This window comes from Trachypithecus francoisi, unplaced genomic scaffold, assembly GCF_009764315.1.
Source record: "Trachypithecus francoisi isolate TF-2019V2 unplaced genomic scaffold, Tfra_2.0 Contig01461, whole genome shotgun sequence".
NCBI classification, from domain to species: Eukaryota; Metazoa; Chordata; class Mammalia; order Primates; family Cercopithecidae; genus Trachypithecus; species Trachypithecus francoisi.
In genome coordinates, this window is record NW_022681433.1 from 17,729,899 (window position 1) to 17,747,731 (window position 17,833).

At 41.6% G+C, this 17,833-nt stretch overlaps 1 protein-coding gene across 1 annotated transcript in view; it reads left to right on the top strand.

Moving 5' to 3' along the window:
* ATP8A2 (ATPase phospholipid transporting 8A2) overlaps nt 1–17,833 on the top strand; it is a 649,053-nt gene that overhangs the window by 373,432 nt on the left and 257,788 nt on the right. The window lies entirely within an intron of this gene.

A 17,833-nucleotide genomic window follows, 5' to 3' on the forward strand; every position in this document is an offset into this window, starting at 1 on the left:
AGAAAGAGAGAAAGAGAAAGAAAGAAAAAAAGAAAGAAAGAAAGAAGAAACCCCATATAGAGTTCGACATGAAGACAGTGGACTTGAAGGGAAGGGAGATAAATTCAAACAGGGACACATCAGCCAAGACTTTCTTCTTGTTTCTCTTTCCACCTCCATCCTGAAGACCTTGAGAGGACTTAAAGCCAGAAGCTGAGAGCGGAAGGGCACTCCCAGCCAGGACTAGCTCTCAGCCTGGATGGTGTCCTCACAGAGGCGGGGGATGGTGCTCCAGGATAGCACGCAGCAGCAGCACCTACTCCAGGTAGCAGCCATGATAGGTTTTTTTCACCTTTCATCCATCTTTATAATTTATTTGGTTTTCACGGTTATCTTGCGAAGCAGATGGCAATGGTGGTATCCCCATATTATAAGCAGAAAACTGTGAATTGCAGGATTAGGTAACTGTTGGATTCTTTTTTTTGAGACAGGGTCTTGCTCCGTCATCCAGGCTGGAGTGAAGTGGTCACAGGTCCTCTGCTGGATTCTTACAGTGTTGGGAGTGGAGACTGTGGTACCTGTGTTGTGTCTTCCACCCACAGCCCACTTCCTCAGCAGAACTATGTGAAAGCTTCCAAATGTGTGTTTTGAAGAAATGAAAGAATGTAATAGCGGGCGAGGGTGTGGAGCCTGGAGCAAGAAGACGCTTGTGTTTAGGTCTTGTCCTGGCCACTTGATAGGTTGTGACCTTGAGCACACTGTGTCAGTCTTTCTGAGCTGGGTTTTCTCACCTGTAAAATGGAGAGAATAACAGCACCACCTGTGCAGAGTTGTGCTTAGGATTAAATCAGCCAATGCGTGGAAAGCACTTAGCCCAGTTACTGATGATCAGATAATATGTGCCAAATCAGCACTTGCTGCTGCCCCATCATTATTATTACTGAATCCCATATTTTTGTTTTCAACTTAAAAGCATAGGCTTTGGCTTAAGGAGCATTAGAAATCCTCCTCGTTGGCCTCCTCACAGAGGAGGAAAAAGAGGACCAGGGAGGGGGTCCGTCTGGTTAAGAAGAAGCAGGAGCCCCTGTACAGCCCATCCCCTGAATCCTGTTCGCTCAGTGCATTCATTCCCCACCCTTCCTCCTTGTTCATTTGTTCACACATTGCTGTTGCCTGAGTTCCTTTCTCCTTCCCCACAGCGTACACTGAAATCTCTACGGGAGAGAGTACACCTACTCTCCAGGGGATGGGGTGGTGGGAGGAGGGTGGAATTTTCCAAGTAGCCCACAGGATCATAAAGGCTTTTCCACACATGTTGGTTTTTATCACCTCGGACCATTGGTCACAGAATCTGGTCTGGACCTTGTGCCACTGTGGGAGGGTGGCCATAGAAGAAAAAGAAGCAGCATTCCTCCTTGTGGTTGCAGTGGACACACGCATGCTCTCCTTACCTTTCCATCACCACGGCCCCAAGACCTAGCATGCACTTGCCACTGTGCTCTGGAAGCTGGGTCACTCTGATCTAAGTGGATGGCAGGTCATTTTGTTACATGGTTTGGGGAAAAGATTACAACACCAAAGTTGTCACTACTTTAAATTCTATCCATGCGCCAGTTCAATGTAACGGTATACTCTGTGTGTGTTGTGTGTGTGCGTGCATGCAGAAGAGCCTCTGCCAGGCTGCTTGCTACTCCACTGCCTTAACCGCTCTCTCTATCACGTTCAGTCACAGTTGAGTTGATGACTCCCATATTCAGCTGAGAAGTGAGTGTAATTGTAAGGCACAGGCATGATATTTCAAGACCTTTACAGCATGAGAAGTGAAAGCTTTTTCTCAGTCAGCTGAAACCCCTGTTATATGTATTTCTGACCCCCAGCCCCCTCATTTCTCAAGCTTTGTGGCTGGAACTTTCTTCATTCTCAACTCCCCCTTTGGTACTCACCCAATCCAGGCAATTGTGTGTCTGGCTCACTCTGGCCTTTATCTCCTTTCTGAGCTCAGTGACTAGCTCTGCTCTGAAGGCACAGGGTCCTGCTGGCCGCATGCTGCAGCTTACAGCCCAGGTGAGTGAGGCAGGTGTCCGCAGTATTGACCCCACCCATGAAGCCACCACAATGGCATAACAGGTTGCTGCTGTTAACTTACAAAACGAGGTAACCTGATAAACATGGCTGTCCTCATGTTAATTTACTCTGAAACATACTGAATAGCTACCAGGTGGAGTCAAAAGTTGAGATTTGGCTTCTCTGAACAGGGGGTGTAATAAACTCATAGCTTTAACCTTTCACCTCTTTTGATCAAAAACTGCAAGATGATCATTACTCATTTCATATGATAAGTGTGTCCTTGAACGTGAAATGGAAACAATTGAGGAAGAGAAAGAAAAATGAGCTGTGTTTTAAGTCCAAAAAACCATTGCAAAAACATGGGCAATTCAACAGATATTTGTTTGTTACCTATTGTGTATGGTGCTAAGAGGCCTAAAGATGAGTAAAACAAATCCCTAACACCAAGTAGCTTGTAGCCTAATTATGGAGACGGAAGCACATAGCCAACCACATTTCAGATCAGACTTTGTCCAAGGAAGTGTTACTATGATGGTATTAATCAATTAGGAAAGCAAGTTGCAAAATAACCTTTACACTAGCGTATGTCAACTGCTATTACAATTAGCTATAAAAATGTGTTTCTTCTACGATACACAATGTTTTGGGGCTCATGTCCTCTCTATATGCAGGCTCCCATGTGGTTGACCATTGTACTTACATTCATCCACCTGCCAGCACCACCACATCTATCTGAAATCTGTCTGTCCATCTTTTTTCTGTCATTCCCCAGGACCTTATCAGACATACAGAATCACCAGAAGTCATTTTCATGTCCCATTTTTGGAACGGTAGAATGCCACTCCTGTTTTTTTAAAACAGTTTTACACATACGATTACAAAAAAGAAAAGCATTATTATTTCCCGCTATTGAGATCTAGAATAAGTGGCTTGTTAAACAGTCTTCAGGTTTTAGAAGGTGTGTATGCTACTTGGAAGAAAGACCTTTGTGTAACTTACCTCCTTTCCCACCCAAGAAATTCTACTTCCAAATTAAGAAAGAGAGAGAAAGAAAGGAAGGAAGGGCGGGGGGAGAGAGAGAGAGAGAGAGGGAGAGAGAGATATTAATCTGGAAACTACCCCCTGAGTGTGAAGCACACATGGTGTTGGCCGTTGCTGTCCCTGTCCCTGTAGCTCTGGGGTCTCTTAATTGCTTGGATTAGGACTGAGGTGAAGGTCAGAACTGGATAGCCTGCCCATTATTTCCAGAGTGCAGGAAGTTAGTTTGTGTAGATATGGGACTGGTAATCAGATGACCTTTTGTTCTGTGCACAGGTGATGGGTGAAGGGCAGGCCTAATTAAAACCATCCAGTATATTAAGCATCTCCGTTGTCATTAATTTTCAGCCATGCATGAGCTCATGATGCCTGGTCCTGCGGGAGTCACAAGTTTGCTCTGAAATGTCAAAACTCAAACACTTCCCAGCTTTCCTCTCAGTTTTGATTCCTATTCCCACCTTCCCCACTGCAGAGGTCAGGCACACTGTTTTGAAATACTAGTAAAATGTGCAGTGGGGAACAATACATGTATGTTAACTTCAAGGAAGCCAGACACTCCTGAGAAGGGTCTTGGGGGCGTTAATAAAGCATCTCAAGGAAGCAGAGTATCAAATTCATGCTTTTTGTGCTAAAAACATTAAGGTATTTAAATGTGTTATTCTAATCCCTGTTTCAGCCTGGGAACAGAAGGATCTAATATCTTTTATTTAAATCCCAGCCTTCCTAGACTGCTCCATTCTTTTCAGTCTAGTACAGGAAGAGACTGACTATAACCAGTTGATTTCAGTGACTATAAAACTATATAATTCACAACATACAACACATTCAACTTTTACATAAAATGCACTTGCCCAGATCTTAATACATTCCACATCATTTAGTAGAGATGTCAGGTTTTCAGAAGCTAGACTTCTGTCAGAATGCCACTTTAATTGTTCTGTTTTTTTGGACATGCGATAAAATTGTCACAGACGCAAGTACCGATGCGTAAATTCTGAACCCCCAAGCAAAGTATCCTTATTTCAAAGTGAGGCCTTTCTCAGTTGTGGAGTAAACCGATCTTGAGCAGACAGGGTGTCCTCCTGTTTTTCTGAGAGCCCCTCTGCAAGTCTCAGCTGCGGAGGCAGCATTTACGGCTCGAATGCAGGATCGAGTTTTAAGGGTTTTGTTCAGTTAATAAAGAATATCAAGTTGCCCTCACCACTAACAACTGCAGGATGGCTGATCTGTAACTCCTGTTTCAAAGAAGACGATGCTCATAGGATGTTGAAGCAGTCACAAGTCGTCATGTAGTAATTAAGATCAGTAAAATGTATAGAGAGAGCAGCCGCATGTCTCAATCAATTGTTACAGCTTCTTCCCTTTAAAAATTTTTGGTTTTCAAGGACATTATTAGAGCCTGAAATCAGAATTTAGATGCCATATAAAGGTATCTTCAGGTAAATAGAATAGCTAATCTTAAAATTCTTCGTATTTTGTGTGCATACGTTGGGAGGTGTATATAACACTGAAATAATTAAAATTGAACTTCTTATTATTAAATACTGAAAATGAGTAAAACGAACCCTTTGTTCAAGGGAATTATTAGTAAATGTTAATGTGTTTTTGCAGTAGCATATTAACATAAATATTTTCTAAAAGCTCTCCATTTGTGGAGTGTGAAGAAGAGCTCAAATTCTGTTTTTGAAAGTTGAGTTATAAAGAATCTCTTTTGGAATATGGAAACATTTAACCTTAGTATTTTTGAAAAATGATACACCCTGTTAAATAATTTTTATACTTATACAATGCTGTGGAAACTTCAAGCTTTCCACAATTTATACATGCCCAAATATATGTGTTGAATTCCTAAAATTACCATGGAATTGCAGCACTAAGATAAAAAGCAAGATGCTTGCACAGCTGCCTGCCTCTCCCCTCTCTTTTGCACAGACTCCTGGTGTTGTGACCTTAGCACCCGTTCAATTGCCATGTCACCAAAACGAAAGGACCTATGGCTGGTATTGCCAAAAGATGGTGGATGTTATCAAAACATGCATGTTTCAGCCATACCAAAATAATGCCGTCAGTACATCTGGGCTCTTAGATTACTTGCTCCACAAATCCTGGAGCGTGTTGACCTGTATTTCTCAAGCGTGGCTGGATAGCATCAGGGTTCATTATTAGGTCATGCATGTTTTATCACCAATAATGAGATACACGTTTGTCATACTAGTCAGTCAGCAAGAATCCTTATCCTACTGGGCACTGTGTTAAATAGTCATTTGTAGTGCAGAGATATTACACAGGTATTCTATTGCGATGGAATCTGATTCTAGGCTTAAATCATTGCACAAAGAACGAACAGGTGGTTGAGCTAAGCTGGGCAAAGTGACGCACACCTGTGGCCTCAGCTACTTGGGAGGCTGAGGCAGGAGCATCGCTTGAGACCAGGAGTTCAAGACCAGCATGGGCAACATAAGGAGATCCTGTCTCAAAAAAAAGTATATGTGTGTAAAATATATGTTAGTACAGTATACATACACACACATATGATAAGGTACTTAAATATAAATAATTTGTTGAAATGATTTGCGTCACACAACATCCCCAAGACCACTTGTAAATGTTTGGCAAGCTGGTATCTGTTAAGCCCTCAAAGTGCTTTTGTCAGGTGTTATGCAGGGGCTAGAGATGGGCTTATAATAGTCAAAGCATTGTGATCTAAAGAGGCCAAGAAAAAAAACTAAGCTCGGGTGTTAGCTTTTCCCAGGAGAGCCCTTTTCTAAGGACAAAGATTGTTGTCAGCCATGTATCATTAAAAGCTGTCACAAGGGCCGGGCGCGGTGGCTCAAGCCTGTAATCCCAGCACTTTGGGAGGCCGAGACGGGCAGATCACGAGGTCAGGAGATCGAGACCATCCTGGCTAACACGGTGAAACCCCGTCTCCACTAAAAAATGCAAAAAAACTAGCCAGGCGAGGTGGCGGGCGCCTGTAGTCCCAGCTACTCGGGAGGCTGAGACAGGAGAATGGCATAAACCCAGGAGGCGGAGTTTGCAGTGAGCTGAGATCCGGCCACTGCACTCCAGCCTGGGCGACAGAGTGAGACTCCGTCTCAAAAAAAAAAAAAAAAAAATGGCTGTCACAAGGCTGGGTGCCGTGGCTCACGCCTATAATCTCAGCATTTTGGGAGGCTGAGGCGGGCGGATCACCTGAGGTCAGGAGTTCAAGACCAGGCAGGCCAACATGGCAAAACCCCATCTTCACTAAAAATACAAAAGAAAAAAGTTAGCTAGGTGTGGTGGTGCACGCCTGTAGTCCCAGCTACTTGGAAGGCTGAGGCAAGAGAATTGCTTGAACCTGGGAGGTGGAGGTTGCAGTGAGCCGAGATAGTACCCATTGCACTCCAGCCTGGGCGATGGAGTGAGACTCTGTCTCAAAATAATAAAAGAGCTTTCCCAGAAGGCCTAGAATGTTTTTAAGGGTATTTGGAGAAAATAGAATCAAGACCACTAGCATGTTGGTCAGGAAGTTTGCAAACGATATCTTTTCTCTTGAATCACAGGACAAGTGGGGTGTTTTTATCTGCTTTCCATGAATGATGCATTGAGATCTCACAGAGGTGGCCAGTCGTTTATGTATTTCTTTCATCCTCTCCATCTGCGAGTAGGCTTTCAGAACTGCACACTAATAGCATGTTCCTAGGTCTGTTGTTTATATGGAAGTTAAGATCGTTTTGTTTAAATAGAACTGTATTTTTTTTTCTATTACACTTAATTATGGGTGGCGATGTAACTAGTCTTGAAATCATGATTTTGGTAGTCACCATTTATTGAATGTCTGCTGTACAAATCTTAAATATTAGACATTTGCAGAAGGGTGAGGAAAGGGCAGGATAGAAAAGAAATGAAAAATGTCATCTCTGTCCTTGTGAAGGTTAGAGAGAAAAACCTACTCCCCCAGGAGGGATATAACCAATTGCATTGAATAGTTTGTGGAAAGAAATGTACGGATTAAATAATTTTTTTAAAAAGCCAATTCTTAAAACTTTTATGTCACCTGTCTGCTCTTTCATAGTGCAGCTGATGGTGTTAGGAAAGAATGGTAACTCAAATCACATGGCATTTTGTAGGAAATCCCGTCTTTTATGTTCAGATGTGGTTTTGGAACATGTAAGGATTCCGAGAAATGCTTCCATGGGAGGGGCTCAATAACACCTTCATCTTTAGAGGAAATACTGGCGTAAGATTTCCAGAATTTTTTGCTGCAAAAGCAACCAAAGCTAGAAACGCTCATCCCTGAAAGTCTGCACACGTGGTTCATTTACCAGTGAGGTGCACGTAGTCACTCTGAAACCCCTTTGCTCATGGATTAGTCTTTCTGCTGTCAGCACTCACCTTGCTTTTCAAAATATGTCCCACCTTAGACCCAACCCTTGTGAGGCTGCCTCTTGGTCAAACACTGCATGCTTTGGAATAAAAACTGACCTGCTCTCACCTTTCCTTTGTTGTTGCGTGTCTCTAAGGCACACTCTCTTGCAGCTTCCTTAGTTACAGCTCCCCGCCATGTGTAAGTTTTTATAGTGAGGGAGCACTTACATCTCCCTTAGAACTATTGAGTGGCAATTTTCTTTCTTTGTGCCTCTAAATAAGCTAACCCACAGGTACGTATTGGGCTTGCCTGAATGTACCCCCATTCCTACCACTATCCTTTCCCACTACTGCCCTCCCAGCCCCAAATTCTACATCTGCCACTGTGCTCCAGTGGCCATTCCAAGCTGCCCAAATGATCTACTTTTAGAATTTAGGGCTACAATGAAATACACCAAAATCTGGTACATGAGATTAAGTTTTGAGGGAGCCGCACAGTTTGGGTGAGAGCACAGATGTTCCAACAGGGAACGACTGTCCAGAAGACCTGGACACCCTGGGTTGCATCCTGCACAAATGTACTAAATGCATCTGAAGAAAGAACACAGTGGTCAGAAGCGATGTGGTCAGCCATGGAGGCATTTAACAAATAGGATTGGTTAATTAATTTAACTGGTTTTAGACTCAAATATTGAGTGTTTGTATTTCTATCTACTTAAGCTATGAGATTTTTAAAGGTACTGAAGTTTTTGACTGTTGTGAAAAAGAAGACGTTATATTTTATTTAAGTAACTATTTTAATAAGAAAATCCTTTTCATAGGATAGTATTTTCAACAGGAAAATGAACACTTTTCCAAATGAAATCTTCTGATATATTGGAGCACTTTATTTTATAGTTAAATATTATGTATTTTAGGCTTTGTATTGATAAGTTGGTTTCTCTGTCTCTATAAAAAACAACTTAGGAAGTATTGTATGTTGTATTTCAGTTAGTTTCTGCCCCTACAACCTTCTTATTTGAAACACTCAGATTAAAAGAATATTTCTAAGGAAATACCAAACAAAATGTATACTTTCTGGGTTTCTGTTTAAAAGTGAAGAAGAAAAACCTACATATGCAAAACTTTAAGAAAGGGGATAAGATTCAGTGTTTCTTGTAATTGTTAACTGTCAGTATGGTAACGGTGTATGTATCTTATGCTATGGAAATTCAGGCTTAGCTAGAAAACATTTGTAGTAGAAAGAACTTGTGGTATTGTCTAGGCCAGTGCTGGTGACTCGAGTGTGGTGCAGAGACAAGCAGCAGCGGCAGCAGTCAGGAGCTTGTTAGAAATGCACATTCACAGGCCCAGCCCAGACTTTCCGATCAGAGGCTGTACCTTGACAATCCCTCTGGGTGATTCTGATGCTCACTTAAAATTGGAAACTCATTGATCTAGGACAGTGGTTTCCAAACTTCCTTTTAGTCATAAGGACTGCTGTATGTAATAAAGAGGTTTTCAAATCCAGATAGTGAAAGAATTTTGTGAGTCTGGTTAATTAATAAGTGTTTTGGGTCTCTTGGGGGTTCCTGGGTGGAGTTCCTTGTAACCTCTCTGGCTCGAGTGAGCTCAGTGTACAAATCGGCAATCGAGATCCAGCCCCGCTTTGACAACTGGGCAGGCAAGATCAGAGGAGGTAAAAAATCTGCCTAGCTTATCAGGGAACCCCGCCCCCAGTATTTCAAAGTAGGTTCTTTCTACTTTCCATAAGTGTCAGCTGGTCCAAGAAATAAAGAGAAAGAGTAGAAAGAGAGGAATTTTACAGCTGGGCCTCAGGGATGACATCACATATCAATAATAGGACTGTGATGCCCACCTGAGCTGCAAAACCAGCAAGTTTTTATTAAGGATTTCAAAAGCGGGAGAGGGTGTACGAACAGGGAGTGGTCACAAAGATCACAGGCTGCAAAGGGCAAAAAGGAGAACAAAGATCACAAGGCAAAGGGCAAAAGCAGAATTACTGATAAGGGCCTATGTTCAGTGGTGCACGTATTGTCTTGATAAACATCTTAAACAACAGAAAACAGGGTTCAAGAGCAGAGAACTGGTCTGACTTCAAATTTACCAGGGCACGGTTTTCCCCCACCCTAGTAAGCCTGAGGGTACTGCAGGAGACCAGGGTGTGTCTCAGTCCTTAATACTCCCAGAGTGGCCGTTTATAGACCTCCCCCCCAGGAATGCAATTCTTTTCCTAGGGACTTAATATTCCTTGCTAGGAAAAGAATTTAATGATATCTCTCCTACTTACACGTCCATTTATAGGCTCTCTGCCAGAAGAAAAATATGGCTTTTTTTTTGCCCGACCCTGCAGGCAGTCAGACCTTACGGTTGTCTTCCTGTGTTCCCTTGCTGTTACTCTGTTCTTTTTCAGGGTGCACTGATTTCATATTGTTCAAACACACATGTTTTACAATCAGTTTGTACAGTTAACACAATCATCACAGTGATCCTGAGGTGATGCACGTCCTCAGCTTATGAAGATAACAGGATTGAGAGATTAAGATAAAGAAGGGCGTAAGAAATTATGAAGGTATTATTTGGAAAGTGATAAATGTCCATATTAAAATGAAATCTTCACAATTTATGTTCCTCTGTCATGGCTCCAGCCAGTCCTTCTGGGGTCCCTGACTTCCTGCAACATTAGGTTTGCTCAGATGATACTGCAAGATCAGAAGTAGAAACTCTGAGAGCAGGATTTATGTATATCAGATAAATTAATGTGTGATCATTAGTTCTATAAAAGCAGTTACTCAAGGTTTCACTTAAGTGTTATATTTGAAATAACTTTAGAGAGCTAGTTTTTAAATTTCAGGGATGTGTATCCCATAAAATGAGATACTCCAGGAACTGATTTTTGTAAGTCTCAAAAGAAAAACCTATTTTTCATTTTAGAATCTATTATATTATCCAAAAAAGCAGATAGAATACTCCAGTCAACTGAATGCTTTTGGTTTATATTTCTATTCATAATACACCAAAATAGGATTAAAGAAGTGCCCCCAAGCACCTAGGTTGGCTCAGCTGTGGTCTGGAGTTTTTATTTTATAGGTTGAATTATTATATGTTGGGAATACTTATTAAGTGTGGCATGTGATTCCAGGTCACAAGTTAACATTAAGAAAGAGCCGGCAAATAAAGGGATGGAGGAAGATCTACCAAGCAAATGGAGAACAAAAAAAAGCAGGGGTTGCAATCCTAGTCTCTGATAAAACAGACTTTAAACCATCAAAGATCAAAAGAGACAAAGAGGCCATTACATAATGGTAAAGGGATCAATTCAACAGGAAGAGCTAACTCTCCTAAATATATATGCACCCAATACAGGAGCACCCAGATTCATAAAGCAAGTCCTTAGAGACCTACAAAGAGACTTAGACTCCCATACAATAATAATGGGAGACTTCAACACTCCACTGTCAACATTAGACAGATCAACGAGACAGAAAGTTAACAAGGATATCCAGGAATTGAACTCATCTCTGCACCAAGCGGACCTAATAGACATCTATAGAACTCTCCACCCCAAATCAACAGAATATACATTCTTCTCAGCACCACATCGCACTTATTCCAAAATTGACCACATAATTGGAAGTAAAGCACTCCTCAGCAAATGTACAAGAACAGAAATTATAACAAACTGTCTCTCAGACCACAGTGCAATCAAACTAGAACTCAGGACTAAGAAACTCAATCAAAACCGCTCAACTACATGGAAACTAAACAACCTGCTCCTGAATGACTACTGGGTACATAACGAAATGAAAGCAGAAATAAAGATGTTCTTTGAAACCAATGAGAACAAAGATACAACATACCAGAATCTCTGGGACACATTTAAAGCAGTGTGTAGAGGGAAATTTATAGCACTAAATGCCCACAAGAGAAAGCAGGAGAGATCTAAAATTGACACTCTAACATCACAATTAAAAGAACTAGAGAGGCAAGAGCAAACACATTCAAAAGCTAGCAGAAGGCAAGAAATAACTAAGATCAGAGCAGAACTGAAGGAGATAGAGACACAAAAAACCCTCCAAAAAATCAATGAATCCAGGAGTTGGTTTTTTGAAAAGATCAACAAAATTGACAGACCGCTAGCAAGACTAATAAAGAAGAAAAGAGAGAGGAATCAAATAGTTGCAATAAAAAATGATAAAGGGGATATCACACCGACCCCACAGAAATACAAACAACCATCAGAGAATACTATAAACGCCTCTACGCAAATCAACTAGAAAATCTAGAAGAAATGGATAATTTCCTGGACACTTACACTCTCCCAAGACTAAACCAGGAAGAAGTTGAATCCCTGAATAGACCAATAGCAGGCTCTGAAATTGAGGCAACAATTAATAGCCTACCCACCAAAAAAAGTCCAGGACCAGATGGATTCACAGCTGAATTCTACCAGAGGTACAAGGAGGAGCTGGTACCATTCCTTCTGAAACTATTTCAATCAATAGAAAAAGAGGGAATCCTCCCTAACTCTTTTTATGAGGCCAACATCATCCTGATACCAAAGCCTGGCAGAGACACAACAAAAAAGGAGAATTTTAGACCAATATCCCTGATGAACATCGATGCAAAAATTCTCAATAAAATACTGGCAAACCGGATTCAGCAGCACATCAAAAAGCTTATCCACCATGATCAAGTGGGCTTCATCCCTGGGATGCAAGGCTGGTTCAACATTCGCAAATCAATAAACGTAATCCAGCATATAAACAGAACCAAAGACAAGAACCACATGATTATCTCAATAGATGCAGAAAAGGCTTTTGACAAAATTCAACAGCCCTTTATGCTAAAAACGCTCAATAAATTCGGTATTGATGGAACGTACCTCAAAATAATAAGAGCTATTTATGACAAACCCACAGCTAATATCATACTGAATGGGCACAAACTGGAAAAATTCCCTTTGAAAACTGGCACAAGACAGGGATGCCCTCTCTCACCACTCCTATTCAACATAGTGTTGGAAGTTCTGGCTAGGGCAATCAGGCAAGAGAAAGAAATCAAGGGTATCCAGTTAGGAAAAGAAGAAGTCAAATTGTCCCTGTTTGCAGATGACATGATTGTATATTTAGAAAACCCCATTGTCTCAGCCCAAAATCTCCTTAAGCTGATAAGCAACTTCAGCAAAGTCTCAGGATACAAAATTAATGTGCAAAAATCACAGGCATTCTTATACACCAGTAACAGACAAGCAGAGAGCCAAATCAGGAATGAACTTCCATTCACAATTGCTTCAAAGAGAATAAAATACCTAGGAATCCAGCTTACAAGGGATGTAAAGGACCTCTTCAAGGAGAACTGCAAACCACTGCTCAGTGAAATCAAAGAGGACACAAACAAATGGAAGAACATACCATGCTCATGGATAGGAAGAATCAATATCGTGAAAATGGCCATACTGCCCAAGGTGATTTATAGATTCAATGCCATCCCCATCAAGCTACCAATGACTTTCTTCACAGAATTGGAAAAAACGGCTTTAAAGTTCATATGGAACCAAAAAAGAGCCCGCATTGCCAAGACAATCCTAAGTCAAAAGGACAAAGCTGGAGGCGTCACGCTACCTGACTTCAAACTATACTACAAGGCTACAGTAACCAAAACACCATGGTACTGGTACCACAACAGAGATATAGACCAATGGAACAGAACAGAGTCCTCAGAAATAATACCACACATCTACAGCCATCTGATCTTTGACAAACCTGAGAGAAACAAGAAATGGGGAAAGGATTCCCTATTTAATAAATGGTGCTGGGAAAATTGGCTAGCCATAAGTAGAAAGCTGAAACTGGATCCTTTCCTTACCCCTTATACGAAAATTAATTCAAGATGGATCAGAGACTTAAATGTTAGACCTAATACCATAAAAACCCTAGAAGAAAATCTAGGTAGTACCATTCAGGACATAGGCATGGGCAAGGACTTCATGTCTAAAACACCAAAAGCAACGGCAGCAAAAGCCAAAATTGACACATGGGATCTAATTAAACTAAAGAGCTTTTGCACAGCAAAAGAAACTACCATCAGAGTGAACAGGCAACCTACAGAATGGGAGAAAATTTTTGCAACCTACTCATCTGACAAAGGGCTAATATCCAGAATCTACAAAGAACTCAAACAAATATACAAGAAAAAAACAAACAACCCCATCAAAAAGTGGGGAAAGGATATGAACAGACATTTCTCAAAAGAAGACATCCATACAGCCAACAGACACATGAAAAAATGCTCATCGTCACTCGCCATCAGAGAAATGCAAATCAAAACCACAATGAGATACCATCTCACACCAGTTAGAATGGCAATCATTAAGAAGTCAGGAAACAACAGGTGTTGGAGAGGATGTGGAGAAATAGGAACACTTTTACACTGTTGGTAGGATTGTAAACTAGTTCAACCATTATGGAAAACAGTATGGCGATTCCTCAAGGATCTAGAACTAGATGTACCATATGACCCAGCCATCCCACTACTGGGTATATACCCAAAGGATTATAAATTACTCTACTACAAAGACACATGCACACGTATGTTTATTGCGGCACTATTCACAATAGCAAAGACTTGGAATCAACCCAAATGTCCATCTGTGACAGACTGGATTAAGAAAATGTGGCACATATACACCATGGAATACTATGCAGCCATCAAAAAGGATGAGTTTGCGTCCTTTGTAGGGACATGGATGCAGCTGGAAACCATCATTCTTAGCAAACTATCACAAGAAGAGAAAACCAAACACCGCATGTTCTCACTCATAGGTGGGAACTGAACAATGAGATCACTTGGACTCGGGAAGGGGAACATCACAGACTGGGGCCTATCATGGGGAGGGGGGAGGAGGGAGGGATTGCATTGGGGAGTTATACATGATATAAACGTCATGCACATGTACCCTAGAACTTAAAGTATAATAAAAAAATAAATAAAAAAGAAAAAAAAAAAAAAAGAACCGGCTTGTGCTTCTTGGCAACTTCGTATACTAAAATACTGCATATGGCTAAAGCGGGGTGGTGCCTCTTCAGTTCTGTAGACATTGGCTGTTGGACATCTGTTTTGAACCCCTAGTGTGTGCTAGAATTATGTTTTCTCAAGGCATTACAGCTGAAGGCGTAATAAATCCTTGATGAGAATTTCATGCTCCTAAAACCCTGCCGTATGACTTACTTTATATACCCTGATTGGGTTTTCCCCTAATTTTTGCTTTTTGGGAAAGGCAGCTGTTTGGATGTTCATAGATTGTACTTTAAGCCATTGGAATCCTGACTTGACTGACTTGAGATCCAAATCCCAGAGTGGCAAGCCCAGTGAGTCTATTTGACTTGCTCCTCATTTCCCATTGGTTGGCCTCTCGCTAACCTCCCTAATAGAAAACCAATGACTTTAACCTCAAAGAAAACCCGGGTCTGTTGAGGTCCTTTCCTGTTCCGCTCCCGAGATTTTCCGACCCCTGCAGTGTGAAGTGACCAAGCCTTCTGCCCATGGGCTTCCTTTCTCTCCAGACCACCTCGAATTTGCTTAAGAAGCAGCCAGCTTTCTTGATTGCTTGAGTGACATACAGACTCAAGGAGGAGTCGCAGCCTCGGGCCTCCCGATTCCTGTTTAAGTTCCTGTTTTACGCTCTCTTGTGATACTTTCATGGATGCACAAGAAGAGTTGTAGATTAAGTGATGGCCTCCTTAGTGAGATTCCACCTCAGTGAGTGAACGATTTTAATTAAAGAGTGATTAAGGTAATCATGGGACTCCAGACTCTGGATACACTATGTCCTCAGTGTCTCAGAAATTCCTTTGCACAGCCCTTAGACCAAAAGGAAAACTTGTTTCTAATTATTAAGTAGGTAAAGTCAAAATTTAAGAAGTATTTATGACCCTACAACTTAGCAGACATTTGAATCAATAATGTCATTGAAAGACATACATTGAAAGAAAAAATCCTTATTTCCTCCATTGTTAAATAATCATTACTGTTGACAATGGCATGTGGTTATGTGACTGTTGAGCACTGCACAACTTCCTGAACTGTAGGCTAAGCATAGCTGCTGTCTTGCTCATTTTCTATTCCACATCGATTTTCACAAGGCATTTGCTTTTTATCATCACCACCATGAGAGCTCAGCTTCACAAAGACATATCATGAAAAGGGATGCAGTGTGATTTATTGTTGAAACTGTGAGCTACTTCCAGCTAGTACTTTTCACTGTTACCTGAGAAACATTGCTGTATTTCCCTCAAAAATTAAAAAATTCTGCTGCAGCATCCCCAGGGCCCCTGCACACCCAGTTGGGAACCACAAGTCTGATGGCATGCAGTTCTCAGAAGTGTCCAGTCTTGTGTTGTTTTTCCAACAGTTAAGATGTTTCACATAATCCTATGCTAGGTGGAGTAGGAGATGCAATTGTTTTATACTTGCTAGTCAACACAGTGATTTAACATTAATACATCACAACCATTCTATGAGGTGGCTGGTTCTCATTTCCCCAGTCCCACTCATGGAAAGCAGGGCCTCATGGACCTCCTCTCCCTGCTTAAATGGTTAATGTGTGGTGCACAGGAAAAGGTCATACTCAGGCCTTTAACCATGGCTTCCAGGTTGTTTTCTCCAACCATATTTGGTCTGTGGTTCTGTGGAGTTCAAAAACAAAATGGGAAGTCACTTTTGTGTAGCCAGTTACAGTTGTGGACTGCCTCTGCCAGAAAGATCAGCCCTTGGCTTTAAGTAGCAGTTGCACAAACTAGGAGGGAATACATACAGCTTAATATCCCTTCATGTGAAAATTGCTTATGTGGAGTTGACTAGAGGCTTCATTGATAATCAGTGGTAAAGCTCAAGTAACTTTCTTTTAGGTCACATTAAAGTGAATCTGGCATCTGCTACCAGGGAGATGGTGATTCTGTTCTATCATGCTCTCTGTTGCCTAAAAGATTATACGTGGAGGCTATTTTTTAAGTTCTGAAGCATGCCTATTAAATAATGGTTGAAGAACCTGAGAATATTTAGCAAGCAGCAACAGAACTTTGGGCGGAAGGATGTGATAGCTATTTTTATATTTCAGCCTTCCAAATATTTGTAAGAGAAGTTAGACTTTTCCTGTTTAGCCCCAAATGACAGTTAGTACTCTTAAGTATGCTCAGTAACAACAAAAAAGTAATGATAATTTCCAGTGGTCACACCTACTCCAGGAGGCATCGAACTGCTGCCATTGCAAACCCTTGTGAAAATGCTAAAAGGGATATCAGGTTGTGTAACCCAGCTCCTAAAGTCCTTTCATCATGTTTTTCCAACTTTCTAACTTTTATCTTTGTCACTGAGCAAAGGCTTTTTGGTTCTACATTCAGTTTGCTGTCTCACCAAATGCATTTCTTTCTCAAGTTGGTAGAATGAGATGTCAGGTAGCACTTCAGTTTTCTATTTGGAACAGGTATCTTTGTGGACAGGGACCATCTAGGAGCAGTTGAAGTTCTTACTGGGCAAATCTTTGAGTGTCCATTGTAGCTGATGCATGAAGTCCAATGTGGGCATGGCCAGCAGACCTCTGGGACATCCAGAAAAATCTTTTACTTTGCGTTTATTCTGTGTGTGTGGCGGCGGGGGACTGTGGGGCTGTTGAAGTGATCCAAGAGCTCACCTGTAAATTCCCCAAATCAAGCATCAGCTTACCAATTCAGAATGTAGAGTCACTCAGTCCTGAGATGCTAGTCTTTGCTTCATGTTGCTGTGTTTTCTGGTCTACACTCTGAAGAAGCACTTCACTATCATGAATACCCCTCTGCTTTAGACTCCACAGATTTATACTGGCTCTTCTTCCCAGACAACTTGAGGACTTGGGAAAGCTTGGCCGCCATCTTGGATTCCTTGCGGAAAGAACCGCCCCTGTGCAGGGGCTGATGTCGCCCCCTTGAGGGCTGTGCTTCTGCGCTGCTCAGCAAGGGGAGACTTCCACTCCCTGCCCCCATCCTAAATCCTCTGCCTTGGCTGACCTTCAAACACAGCTTCCTTTTCTGAGGTGGATGTAGAGAAGTCTTTTTTTCTTTCCTCTTACCCCAGCCCTCTTTCTGCACGTTCTCATGCCCTGCCCATTTCCTTTCCCTTCTGTAAAAGCAGATTTTACAGAAAATTCCCTGGCCAGCCCTAGGTTGTATATGATGTACCATAAAGCAAAAGGAGGTCTGTGCTGGCTTTCTGATTTATTGGAAAGACATTTCCGAAGACCCCTGTAACTAGCCTGACTGCCTTTATCATTCAGCAGGGCACACATACCCCTGAGGAGTTTGTGCAGATGCCTCCCGCTGAGCAGAGTGATTACAAATAGGCTGTGTTTTAAGTTAGTTTTCTG